The sequence below is a fragment of the Somniosus microcephalus genome, chromosome 31 (assembly GCF_052327205.1).
Source record: "Somniosus microcephalus isolate GS21.2 chromosome 31, FLI_Smic_1.0, whole genome shotgun sequence".
Lineage (NCBI taxonomy): Eukaryota > Metazoa > Chordata > Chondrichthyes > Squaliformes > Somniosidae > Somniosus > Somniosus microcephalus.
Window position 1 is genome coordinate 2,990,620 of NC_141017.1, and position 13,760 is coordinate 3,004,379.

Consider the following 13,760-nt stretch of genomic DNA (forward strand, 5'->3'; position numbering starts at 1 on the left):
TGGGGTTTCTGTGAAAAAAAAAAAAAATATTGAGTGGGCCACGCTACAGGCAGTGGACGAGAACACTCCCTTTCAAGTGGAAAGTGATGCGTTTGACTTTGCCTTGGCGGCCACCCTCAACCAGGCAGGGCGGGCCGTAGCTTTCTTCTCGAGGACCCTCCAGGGGCCCGAGATCAGACACTCCTCCGTGGAAAAGGAGGCCCAAGCCATCGTGGAGGCAGTGCGCCACTGGCGGCACTACCTAGCCGGCAAACGCTTCACCCTACTTACCGACCAGCAGTCGGTAGCATTTATGTTCAATAATAAACAGAGGGGGAAGATTAAAAATGATAAGATTCTTAGGTGGCGGATCGAGCTCTCCACCTTCGAGTACGACATCATATACCGGCCGGGGGCCCTTAACGAATCCCCCGACGCCCTCTCACGAGGGATGTGTGCCAACACCACCGGGGATCAGCTACAGACCCTCCACAACGACCTCTGCCACCCAGGGGTCACACGGCTGTTCCACTTCATAAAGTCCCGCAACTTACCCTACTCGATTGAGGAAGTTCGGTCTCTGACCAGGAACTGCCGCACTTGCGCTGAGTGCAAGCCTCGGTTCTACCGCCCTGATAGAGCCCACCTAATCAAAGCTACATGGCCCTTTGAGCGGCTTAGCTTAGATTTCAAGGGCCCCCTCCTGTCCGTCGACCGCAATGTTTACTTCCTGAAAATTGTGGACGAATACTCCCGTTTCCCATTCGCCTTCCCCTGCCCAGACATGACCAGCACCACGGTCATTAAATGCCTCAACAGCCTGTTCCGCCTGTTCGGTATGCCAAGCTATATCCACATGGATAGGGGGGCGGCCTTCATGAGTGAAGAGCTATGCCAGTACATGCTGTCCAGGGGGATTGCCACGAGCCGTACCACCAGCTACAGCCCCCGGGGTAACGGTCAGGTGGAGCGAGAGAATGGGACAGTATGGAGGGCAGTCACCCTAACTCTAAGGACCAAGGGCCTCCCTATCTCCCGCTGGCAGGAAGTCCTCCCAGATGTGCTCCACTCAATACGGTCACTATTGTGTACCGCCACTAATGCCACACCTCATGAGCTAATGTTTGTGTTTCCCCGGAAATCCACCTCAGGCGTATCCATACCGTCATGGCTCTCAACCCCAGGTCCAGTACTTCTGCGGAAGCATGTGAGGGGCCACAAGACGGACCCCCTCGTGGAGCCAGTGCACCTGCTCCACGCCAACCCACAATATGCGTATGTCCGGCACGCCGACGGACGGGAGGACACTGTGTCCATAAAAGACCTCGCCCCAGCCGGTAACAACAGCAACAACGACAATGACTACAACAACAACAACAACAACCACAACAACTATTACCCACCCACTCCACCCACTAATTTTTCATCACCCCCGGAAGAACACCAGCCAACAGTACACCCACCACCTACCCCCCCACCACCTACTCCGTCAACAACCCCAGTGGTGCCCCCGGCAGAGACCCAGGAGACCACCCGGGACACCCAGCTGGCACCCGCGGCACCGCAACCGTTACGTCGGTCACAGAGGACTATCACACCCCCGGACATACTAAATCTGTAGAAGGGGTGAATGTGATTGTGGTAAACCACTGTTATTGTATATTGTTACCTCTGGGTGGCGCTGCGTACCAAGGCATGCCTCAGCTGACTCCGCCCACATGACCAGGTATAAAGGTGGGGGTTTCGCCGACTCACTTCCTTCTTGGAACCAGCCACCCACGAGAGGCATGCTCTGTTCTCTAGTTAATAAAAGCCTTTTCATCACCTTCCTGATTCATCGTCTTTTATGGAGTAATTGATAAGCGTATCAATTTTATTAACTAGAAGTAAAATGGCGACACCTGAACAGCAACAACAGCAGGCGTTGCTGCGAGCCCTCAGACCGGCATGCCTGGACCTCGACCCTCAAGCAGCAGGTTCATCAACCAATTTCGAACACTGGCTGAGCTGCTTTGAATCCTTCCTAGGAGCCTCCGCCGTGACATCGGAGGAGAACAAACTAAAAGTTTTGACCGCCCAGGTGAGCCCTCAAGTATATACGCTCATCCGGGACGCTACTACGTACACGGCGGCCCTTGAACTACTAAAAGGGCAATACACGCGCCGAGTGAACACGATTTACGCCAGACACCTCTTGGGATCCCGCAGGAATCGGTAGAGGCATTTTTACGGGCGTTACAGACACTCTGCAGAGACTGCGACTGTAAGGAGGTAACGGCTGCGGGGCACGCGGAGGGACTTACTTGTGATGCCTTCGTCAGGGGCCTCCAGTCCGACTACTCCCGGCAGAGACTGCTCGAAAGCAAGGAGCTCAACCTGAAGACGGCCGTAGAACTTGCGCTCTCGCTAGATGCGGCCCACCGAAACCTCGAAGCATACCCACGTAACGGCACCGCGCCATGGCCATCGCGACCGTGGGACATGGGACCACCACCCCCGGCACCAACTGCTGCAGCGATATCCCGAAATCAACTGGGACAGCCGCCCCCAGTAAGAACCGCAGCGATGCCCCGTAACCAGGCCCAAAAATGCTATTTCTGTGGCCAGTTAAAACACCCTAGAGCGCACTGCCTGGCTAAGACCGCTACCTGCTCGGGCTGCGGGAAAAAATGCCATTACGCCAATGCCTGCAGGGGGAAACCAGCGAACGCCAGCAGCGCCGCGTGCGAACCATGGGGGCAGCCATCTTATCCGCCATTTTGTGCACCTCCGGCCGCATGGCCGCCGCCATTTTATCCGCCGCACTCAACCGCCACTTCGTCTCCGGACTCGACCACCGTCTCGTCGGACGACCATACCGACTCACTAAGCCATACACTGGCCTCCGTTACGCTGGATCAAGCCCTCCCTCATCATCTATCCAGCTCCATGATGGATATCACGGTAAACGGCCGCGCCACCACTTGCCTAATCGACAGCGGGAGCACAGAGAGTTTTATTCACCCAGACACGGTACGTAGCCACTCCCTCACGGTCCTGCCGACGCGCCATCGGATTTCTATGGCGTCCAAGTCCCATTCAATGGACGTCGGCGGCTACTGTGTGGTGACCCTTTCGGTTGGGGGCACAGAATATAAAAATTTTAAACTTCTAGTCCTGCCCCGTCTCTGCGCTGCCGTGCTGCTAGGGTTGGATTTTCAGTGCCACCTTAAAAGTGTCACATTAGCATACGGTGGACCCCTCCCCCCACTCACAGTCTGCAACCAACACCTTTTAAATCGCCCGCCGCAAACCACCTGCAGCCTTTCCACACTAAAAGTCCCCCCCCCCTTGTTCGCTAACCTCACCCACGACTGTAAACCCATCGCTACCAAGAGCAGGCGGTACAGCACCGGGGACAGAGCTTTCATTAGCTCTGAGGTGGAGTGGCTCTTGAAGGAGGGCATTATCGAAGGGAGCACTAGCCCCTGGCGAGCCCAGGTTGTAGTCGTTAAAACCACTGATAAACGCCGCCTGGTCATTGACTACAGCCAAACCATAAACCGGTACACTCAGCTGGACGCATACCCCCTTCCTCGCATATCTGATATGGTCAACCAGATTGCGCAATACAAAGTATTCTCCACCATTGACCTTAAGTCAGCATACCACCAGCTCCCCATCCGCCATGAGGACCGCCAGTATACTGCCTTCGAGGCGAACAGCCGCCTCTACCACTTCCTTAGGGTTCCCTTCAGCGTCACCAACGGGGTTTCGGTCTTCCAAAGGGAGATGGACCGGATGGTTGACGAGAACGCGCTGCAGGCCACCTTTCCCTATCTGGATAACGTCACCATCTGTGGCCACGACCAGCAGGACCATAACGTTAATCTAGAAAAATTCCTCCGTACGGCCCAACGGCTGAACCTAACGTACAATAAAGAGAAATGTATGTTTCGCACCAAACGCCTCGCCATTCTCGGCTGCGTGGTGGAGAACGGAGTCATCGGGCCCGACCCCGACAGAATGCGCCCCCTAATGGAGCTACCCCTCCCCCACTGCCAAAAAGCACTGAAGAGATGCCTGGGGTTTTTCTCCTACTATGCCCAGTGGGTGCCCCACTATGCAGACAAAGCTAGACCCCTCATCAAATCCACCTCCTTCCCCCTGACACCAGAGGCATGTGCAGCCTTCACTCTTATCAAGAGCGATATCGCAAAGGCCACAATGCACGCAGTGGATGAGTCGATCCCCTTCCAAGTGGAGAGCGATGCATCCGACTTCGCCCTAGCTGCGACCCTTAACCAGGCGGGCAGACCCGTGGCCTTTTTCTCAAGGACCCTCCAGGGCCCCGAGACCCGACACTCCTCAGTCGAAAAGGAGGCCCAGGCTATTGTGGAAGCGGTGCGTCACTGGAGGCATTACCTGGCCGGAAAACGGTTTACCCTGCTCACTGACCAGCGTTCAGTAGCTTTTATGTTTAATAATAAGCAGAGGGGCAAAATCAAGAACGACAAGATCTTGAGGTGGAGAATCGAACTCTCCACCTACAATTATGATATCTTGTGCCCCCAGACGCCCTATCACGTGGTACATGCGCCAACGCGCAGGTTGATAGACTGCAGACCCTCCACAATGACCTCTGCCACCCGGGGGTCACCAGGTTCTTCCATTTCATCAAATCCCGTAACCTGCCCTACTCCATCGAGGAGGTCAGGACCATGACCAGGAACTGCCAAATCTGTGCCGAGTGCAAACCGCACTTTTATAGGCCGGACAGAGCAAGCCTGATCAAGGCCACTCGCCCCTTCGAGCGCCTGAGCGTCGATTTTAAAGGGCCCCTCCCCTCCTCTGACCGCAATGTGTACTTCCTCAACATAATCGATGAGTACTCCCGTTTCCCGTTTGCCATCCCTTGCCCAGACATGACCAGTACCACGGTCATCAAATGTCTGAATGACCTCTTCGCCTTGTTCGAGTTCCCTAGCTATATACATAGCGACAGGAGCTCATCTTTCATGAGCGACGAACTTCGGCAGTACCTGCTAGCGAGAGGTATTGCTACGAGCAGAACCATCAGCTACAACCCCCGGGGGAACGGCCAGGTGGAAAGAGAGAACGCGACGGTTTGGAAGGCCGTCCTCTTAGCCTTAAAATCTAAGGGCCTTCCGACCTCTCGCTGGCAGGAGGTCCTCCCTGCGGCGCTCCACTCCATCCGGTCACTGCTTTGTACTGCCACTAATGCCACCCCTCACGAGCAAATGTTCGTTTTCCCCAGGAATTCCACATCAGGAACCTCGCTACCGGCATGGCTGACTTCTCCTGGGCCCGTCCTACTGCGGAGGCACGTAAGGACCCATAAAATGGACCCCCTGGTCGAGAGGGTGCACCTCCTACACGCCAACCCCCAGTATGCCTGGGTGACATACCCAGACGGGCGGGAGGACACGGTCTCCATACGAGATCTCGCACCCTCGGGTACCCCTGAACTACCACCGTTATCCCCCACCACCCCTCCCAATCCAAACCCTGTAGACGACATGCCGGAGCCCCAGGACCCTTCGTTGACCACCCAGACACCAGATCCGACGTTGGATGCTGCAACACCGCCGCCGCCACCACGACGATCAGGACGTCAGACAAGGCCTCCTGATAGACTTAACTACACGAACTTGTAGTACCCTTCACCCCGCCGGACTTAATTTTAAACAAGGGGTGAATGTGGTAAACCACTGTTATTGTATATTGTTACCTCTGGGTGGCGCTGTGTACCAAGGCATGCCTCAGCTGACTCCGCCCACATGACCAGGTATAAAGGTGGGGGTTTCGCCGACTCACTTCCTTCTTGGAACCAGCCACCCACGAGAGGCATGCTCTGTTCTCTAGTTAATAAAAGCCTTTTCATCACCTTCCTGATTCATCGTCTTTTATGGAGTAATTGATAAGCGTATCAGTGATGAAGTATGCCATTCATCAGACTCTGTAGTTAACTGTATATATTGTATTGCCTGCTCCGGTGTTTGTACCTTGTATTGTGTATAGGGCACCGCCCCCTTTGTGTGTCGGCTCCGCCCATACCTGGCCCTACTTAAGACAAGTCCAGGCTTGTCCTGCAGTAGAACAGCAGCACGCCAGGTGAAGCTAGGTGCAGCCACCGGCACCTTTTCTTTGCTAATAAAAGCCTTGTTTTATTCTGCTAACTTCGAGTCTTGAAGTTATTGAGGCACGTCAACCACCATCTTCTCAAGGGCAATTAGGGATGGGCACTAAATGCAGGCCTAGCCAGCAACGCCCACATCCCATCAATGAATAATTTTTTTTTTTTTAAATCTCACACCGCGGAATGGAAAAACACTGGGGAACAGAAACACACACCGGGAAATGGAAACACACACCGGGAAACGGAAACACACACTGGGAACGGAAAAACATACCGGGAACAGAAACTCACACCGGGGAACAGAAACTCAAACCGGGGAACAGAATCACACACCGGGAAATGGAAACACATACCGAGGAACAGAAAGTCACACCGGGAAACAGAAACTCACACCGGGGAACAGAAACTCACACCGAGGAACAGAAATTCTAACCGGGGAACAGAATCACACACCGGGAAATGGAAACTCACACCGAGGAACAGAAACTCACACCGGGAAACAGAAACTCACACTGGTGAACAGAAACATACACCGGGAAATGGAAACTCACACCGGGAAATGGAAACACACACCGGGGAATGGTAACTCACACCGGGAAACAGAAACTCACACCGGTGAACAGAAACTCACACCGGTGAACATAAACACACACCGGGGAACAGAAACACACACCGGGGAACAAACACTCACACCGGGGAACAGAAACACACACCGGGGAATGGAAACTCACACCGGGGAACGGAAACACACACCGGGGAATGGAAACTCACACCGGGGAACGGAAACACACACCGGGAAACTGAAACTCACACCGGGGAACAGAAACACACACCGGGGAATGGAAACTCACACCGGGGAACGGAAACACACACCGGGAAACTGAAACTCACACCGGGGAACAGAAACACACACCGGGGAATGGAAACTCACACCGGGGAACAGAAACACACACCGGGGAATGGAAACTCACACCGGGGAACGGAAACACACACCGGGAAACTGAAACTCACACCGGGGAACAGAAACACACACCGGGGAATGGAAACTCACACCGGGGAACAGAAACACACACCGGGGAATGGAAACTCACACCGGGGAACGGAAACTCACACCGGGGAACGGAAACACACACCGGGAAACTGAAACTCACACCGGTAAATGGAAACTCACACCGGGAAATGGAAACTCACGCCGGGTAATAGAAAGTCACACCGGGAAATGGAAACTCACACCGGGAAATGGAAACACACATGGGGGAACAGAAACTCACACATGGTAAAAGAAACTCACACCGGGGAATGGAAACTCACACCAGGAAACAGAAACTCACACCGGGAAATTGAAACACACACCAGGAAATGGAAACTCACAACAGGAAACAGAAACACACACCAGGGAACAGAAACTCACACCGGGAAACAGAAACTCACACGGGGCAACAGAAACTCACACCGAGGAATGGAAACTCACACCGGGGAGCAGAAACTCACGCTGGGGAATGGAAACTCACACCGGGGAACAGAAACACACACCGGGGAACAGAAACTCACACCGGGAAATGGAAACACACACCGGGGAACAGAAACACACACCGGGGAACAGAAACTCACACCGGGAAATGGAAACTCACACCGAGGAACAGAAAGTCACACCGGGAAACAGAAACTCACACCGGGAAATGGAAACTCACACTGGGGAACAGAAACTCACACCGGGAAATGGAAACTCACACCGAGGAACAGAAAGTCACACCGGGAAACAGAAACTCACACTGGGAAATGGAAACTCACACCGAGGAACAGAAAGTCACACCGGGGAACAGAAACTCACACCGGGAAATGGAAACACACACCGGGGAACAGAAACTCACACTGGGGAACAGAAACACACACCAGGAAATGGAAACACACACCGGGGAACAGAAACACACACCGGGGAACAGAAACTCACACCGGGAAATGGAAACTCACACCGAGGAACAGAAAGTCACACCGGGAAACAGAAACTCACACCGGGGAACAGAAATTCTAACCGGGGAACAGAATCACACACCGGGAAATGGAAACTCACACCGAGGAACAGAAACTCACACCGGGAAACAGAAACTCACACTGGTGAACAGAAACATACACCGGGAAATGGAAACTCACACCGGGAAATGGAAACACACACCGGGGAATGGTAACTCACACCGGGAAACGGAAACTCACACTGGGAAATGGAAACTCACACCGGGGAACAGACACTCATACCGGGGAACAGAAACTCACACTGGGGAATGGAAACTCACACACCGGGGAATGGAAACTCACACCGGGGAACAGAAACACACACTGGGGAACGGAAAATCACACTGGGAACAGAAACACACATCGGGGAACAGAAACTCACACCGGGGAATGGAAACACACACCGGGGAGCAGAAACTCACACCGGGGAATGGAAACTCACAGCGGGGAACAGAATCATACACCGGGAAACAGAAACTTCTACCGAGAAATGGAAGCACACACCGGGGAACAGAAACTCACACCGGGAAACAGAAATTCTAACCGGGGAACAGAAATTCTAACCGGGGAACAGAATCACACACCGGGAAATGGAAACTCACACCGAGGAACAGAAACTCACACCGGGAAACAGAAACTCACACTGGTGAACAGAAACATACACCGGGAAATGGAAACTCACACCGGGAAATGGAAACACACACCGGGGAATGGTAACTCACACCGGGAAACAGAAACTCACACCGGTGAACATAAACACACACCGGTGAACAGAAACTCACACCGGTGAACATAAACACACACCGGGGAACAGAAACTCACACCGGGAAACAGAAACTCACACCGGTGAACAGAAACTCACACCGGTGAACAGAAACTCACACCGGTGAACATAAACACACACCGGGGAACAGAAACACACACCGGGGAACAGAAACTCACACCGGGGAACAGAAACTCACACCGGGGAATGGAAACTCACACCGGGAAACTGAAACTCACACCGGTAAATGGAAACTCACACCGGGAAATGGAAACTCACGCCGGGTAATAGAAAGTCACACCGCGGAATGGAAACTCACACCGGGAAATGGAAACACACATGGGGGAACAGAAACTCACACATGGTAAAAGAAACTCACACCGGGGAATGGAAACTCACACCAGGAAACAGAAACTCACACCGGGAAATTGAAACACACACCAGGAAATGGAAACTCACAACAGGAAACAGAAACACACACCAGGGAACACAAACACACACCGGGGAACAGAAACACACACCGGGAAATAGAAACACACACCGGGGAATGGAAAAACATACCGGGAACAGAAACTCACACTGGGGAACAGAAACACACACCGGGGAACAGAAACTCACACCGGGGAACAGAAACACACACCGGGAAACAGAAACTCACACGGGGCAACAGAATCACACACCGGGGAATGGAAACTCACACCGAGGAATGGAAACTCACACCGGGGAACGGAAACTCACGCTGGGGAATGGAAAAACACACACCGGGGAATGGAAACTCACACCGGGGAATGGAAACTCACACTGGGGAATGGAAACTCACACCGGGGAATGGAAACTCACACTGGGGAACAGAAACTCACACCGGGGAACAGAAACACACACCGGGGAATGGAAACTCACACTGGGGAACAGAAACTCACACTGGGGAACAGAAACACACACCGGGGAATGGAAACTCACACCGGGGAATGGAAACTCACACCGGGGAATGGAAACTCCCACTGGGGAACAGAAACTCACACCGGGGAACAGAAACACACACCGGGGAATGGAAACTCACACTGGGGAACAGAAACTCACACTGGGGAACAGAAACACACACCGGGGAACAGAAACACACACCGGGGAATGGAAACTCACACTGGGGAATGGAAACACACACTGGGGAATGGAAACTGACACCGGGGAATAGAAACACACACCAGGAACCAGAAACTCATACCGGGGAACATAAACTCACACTGGGAACAGAAACACACACCGGGGAATGGAAACTCACACTGGGGAACAGAAACACACACTGGGGAATGGAAACTCACACTGGGGAATGGAAACACACACTGGGGAACGGAAACTGACACCGGGGAATAGAAACACACACCAGGAACCAGAAACTCATACCGGGGAACATAAACTCACACTGGGAACAGAAACACACACCGGGGAATGGAAACTCACTCCGAGGAATGGAAACTCACACCGGGGAGCAGAAACTCACACTGGGGAATGGAAACTCACACCGGGGAACAGAAACTCACACCGAGAAATGGAAACACACACCAGGGAATGGAAACTCACACCGGGGAATGGAAACTCACACTGGGAAACGGAAACTCACACCGGGAAATGGAAACTGACACCGGGGAATAGAAACACACACCGGGAAATGGAAACACACACCGGGAACCAGAAACTCACACTGGGGAACATAAACTCACACCGGGGAACGGAAACTCACACCAGGGAATGGTAACTCACACTGGGGAACGGAAAATCACACTGGGAACAGAAACACACACCGGGGAATGGAAACTGACACCGGGAAATGGAAACACACACTGGGAAACAGAAATTCACACCGGGAAACAGAAATTCACACCGGTAAATGGAAACTCATGCCGGGGAACAGAAACACACACCGGGGAATGGAAACTCACACCGGGTAATGGAAACTCACAACGGAGAACAGAATCACACATCGGGGAACACAAACACACACCGGGGAACAGAAACTCACACCGGGAAACAGAAACTCACACTGGGGAACAGAATCACACAGCGGGGAATGGAAACACACACAGGGGAGCAGAAACTCACACCGGGAAACAGAAACTCACACCGGGAAACAGAAACTCACACTGGGGAACAGAATCACACAGCGGGGAATGGAAACACACACCGGGGAACGGAAACTCACACTGGGGAATGGAAACTCACACCGGGGAACAGAAACACACACCGGGGAATGGAAACTCACACCGGGGAACAGAATCACACACCGGGGAATGGAAACATACACAGGGGAATGGAAACACACACAGGGGAGCAGAAACTCACACTGGGGAATGGAAACTCACACCGGGGAACAGAAACACACACCGGGGAATGGAAACTCACACCGGGGAACAGAAACACACACCGGGGAATGGAAACTCACACCGCGGAATGGAAACTCACACCGGGGAGCAGAAACTCACACTGGGGAACAAAAACTCACACCGGGGAACAAAAACTCACACCGCGGAATGGAAACTCACACCGCGGAATGGAAACTCACACCGGGGAACAGAATCATACACAGGGAAACAGAAACTTCTACCGGGAAATGGAAACACAAAATGGGGAACGAAGCTCACACCGGGGAATGGAAACTCACACTGGGAAATGGAAACACACACCGGGGAATGGAAACTCACACCGGGGAACAGAAACTCACACCGGGGAACAGAAACTCACACCGAGAAATGGAACCTCATGCCGGGGAACAGAAACACACACCGCGGAATGGAAACTCACACCAGGAAATGGAAACACACACCAGGAAACAGAAACTCACACCGGGAAATTCAAACACACACCAGGAAATGGAAACTCACAACAGGAAACAGAAACACACACCGGGGAACACAAACACACACCGGGGAACAGAAACTCACACCGGGGAACAGAATCACACACCGGGGAATGGAAACATACACAGGGGAATGGAAACTCACACCGGGGAACAGAAACTCACACCGGGAAACAGAAACTCACACCGGGAAATGGAAACTCACACCAGGAATTGGAAACTCACACCAGGGAATGGAAACACACACCGGGGAATGGAAACTCACACCGGGGAACAGAAACTCACACCGGGGAACAGAAACTCACACCGGGGAATGGAAACTCACACCGGGGAACAGAAACTCACACCGGGGAACAGAAACTCACACCGGGAAATGGAAACAAACACCGGGAAATGGAAACAAACACCGGGAAATGTAAACTCACAACGGGAAACAGAAACACATACCGGGGAATGGAAACTCGCATCGGGGAACAGAAACTCACACCGTGGTACAGAATCACACACCGGGGAATGGAATCTCACACCGGGGAGCAGAAACACACACCGGGGAATGGAAACTCACACCGTGGAACGGAAACTCACACCGGGGAACAGAAACTCACACCGGGGAACAGAAACTCACACCGGGAAACAGAAACTCACACCGGGAAATGGAAACTCACACCAGGGAATGGAAACTCACACTGGGGAATGGAAACTCACACCGGGGAATGGAAACTCACACCGGGGAATGGAAACTCACACCGGGAAACAGAAACTCACACCGGGGAATGGAAACTCACACCAGGGAATGGAAACTCACACCGGGGAATGGAAACTCACACCGGGGAATGGAAACTCACACCGGGGAATGGAAACTCACACCGGGGAATGGAAACTCACACCAGGGAACAGAAACTCACACCGGGGAATGGAAACTCACACCGGGGAATGGAAACTCACACCGGGAAACAGAAACTCACACCGCGGAATGGAAACTCACACCGGGGAATGGAAACTCACACCGGGAACAGAAACTCACACCGGGGAACAGAAACTCACATCGCGGAACAGAAACTCACATCGCGGAATGGAAACTCACACCAGGGAATGGAAACTCACACCGGGGAACAGAAACTCACACCGGGGAACAGAATCACACACCGGGAAACAGAAATTCACACCGGGAAATGGAAACACACCAGGGAACAGAACTCACACCAGGGAACGGAAACTCACACCGGGAAATGGAAACACACACCGGGCAATGGAAACTCACACCGGGGAGCGGAAACTCACACTGGGGAATAGAAACACACACCGGGAAACAGAAACACACACCGGGAACCAGAAACTCACACCGGGGAATAGAAACTCACACTGGGGAATGGAAACTCACACCGGGGAATGGAAACTCACACCGGGGAATGGAAACTCACACCGGGGAATGGAAACTCACACCGGGGAATAGAAACACACACCGGGAAACAGAAACACACACCGGGAACCAGAAACTCACACCGGGGAATAGAAACTCACACCGGGGAATGGAAACTCACACCGGGGAATGGAAACTCACACTGGGAACAGAAACACACACTGGGAAATGAAACTGACACCGGGGAATGGAAACTCACTCCGGGGAACAGAAGCACACACCAGGAAACAGAAACTCACACCGGGGAACAGAAATTCACACCGGGGAGTAGAAAGTCACACCGGGGAACGGAAACTCACACCGGGAAACAGAAACTCACACCGGGGAACAGAAACTCACACCGGGAAACAGAAACTCACACCGGGGAATGGAAACTCACACCGGGAAATGGAAACGCACACCGGGGAACAGAAACACACACTGGGGAATGGAAACTCACATCAGGGAATGGAAACTCACACCGGGGAACAGAAACACACACCGGGGAACAGAATCACACACCGGGGAACAGAAACTCACACCGGGGAACAGAAACCCACACCGGGGAATGAAAACACACACCGGGAAACAGAAACACACACCGGGGAATAGAAACTCA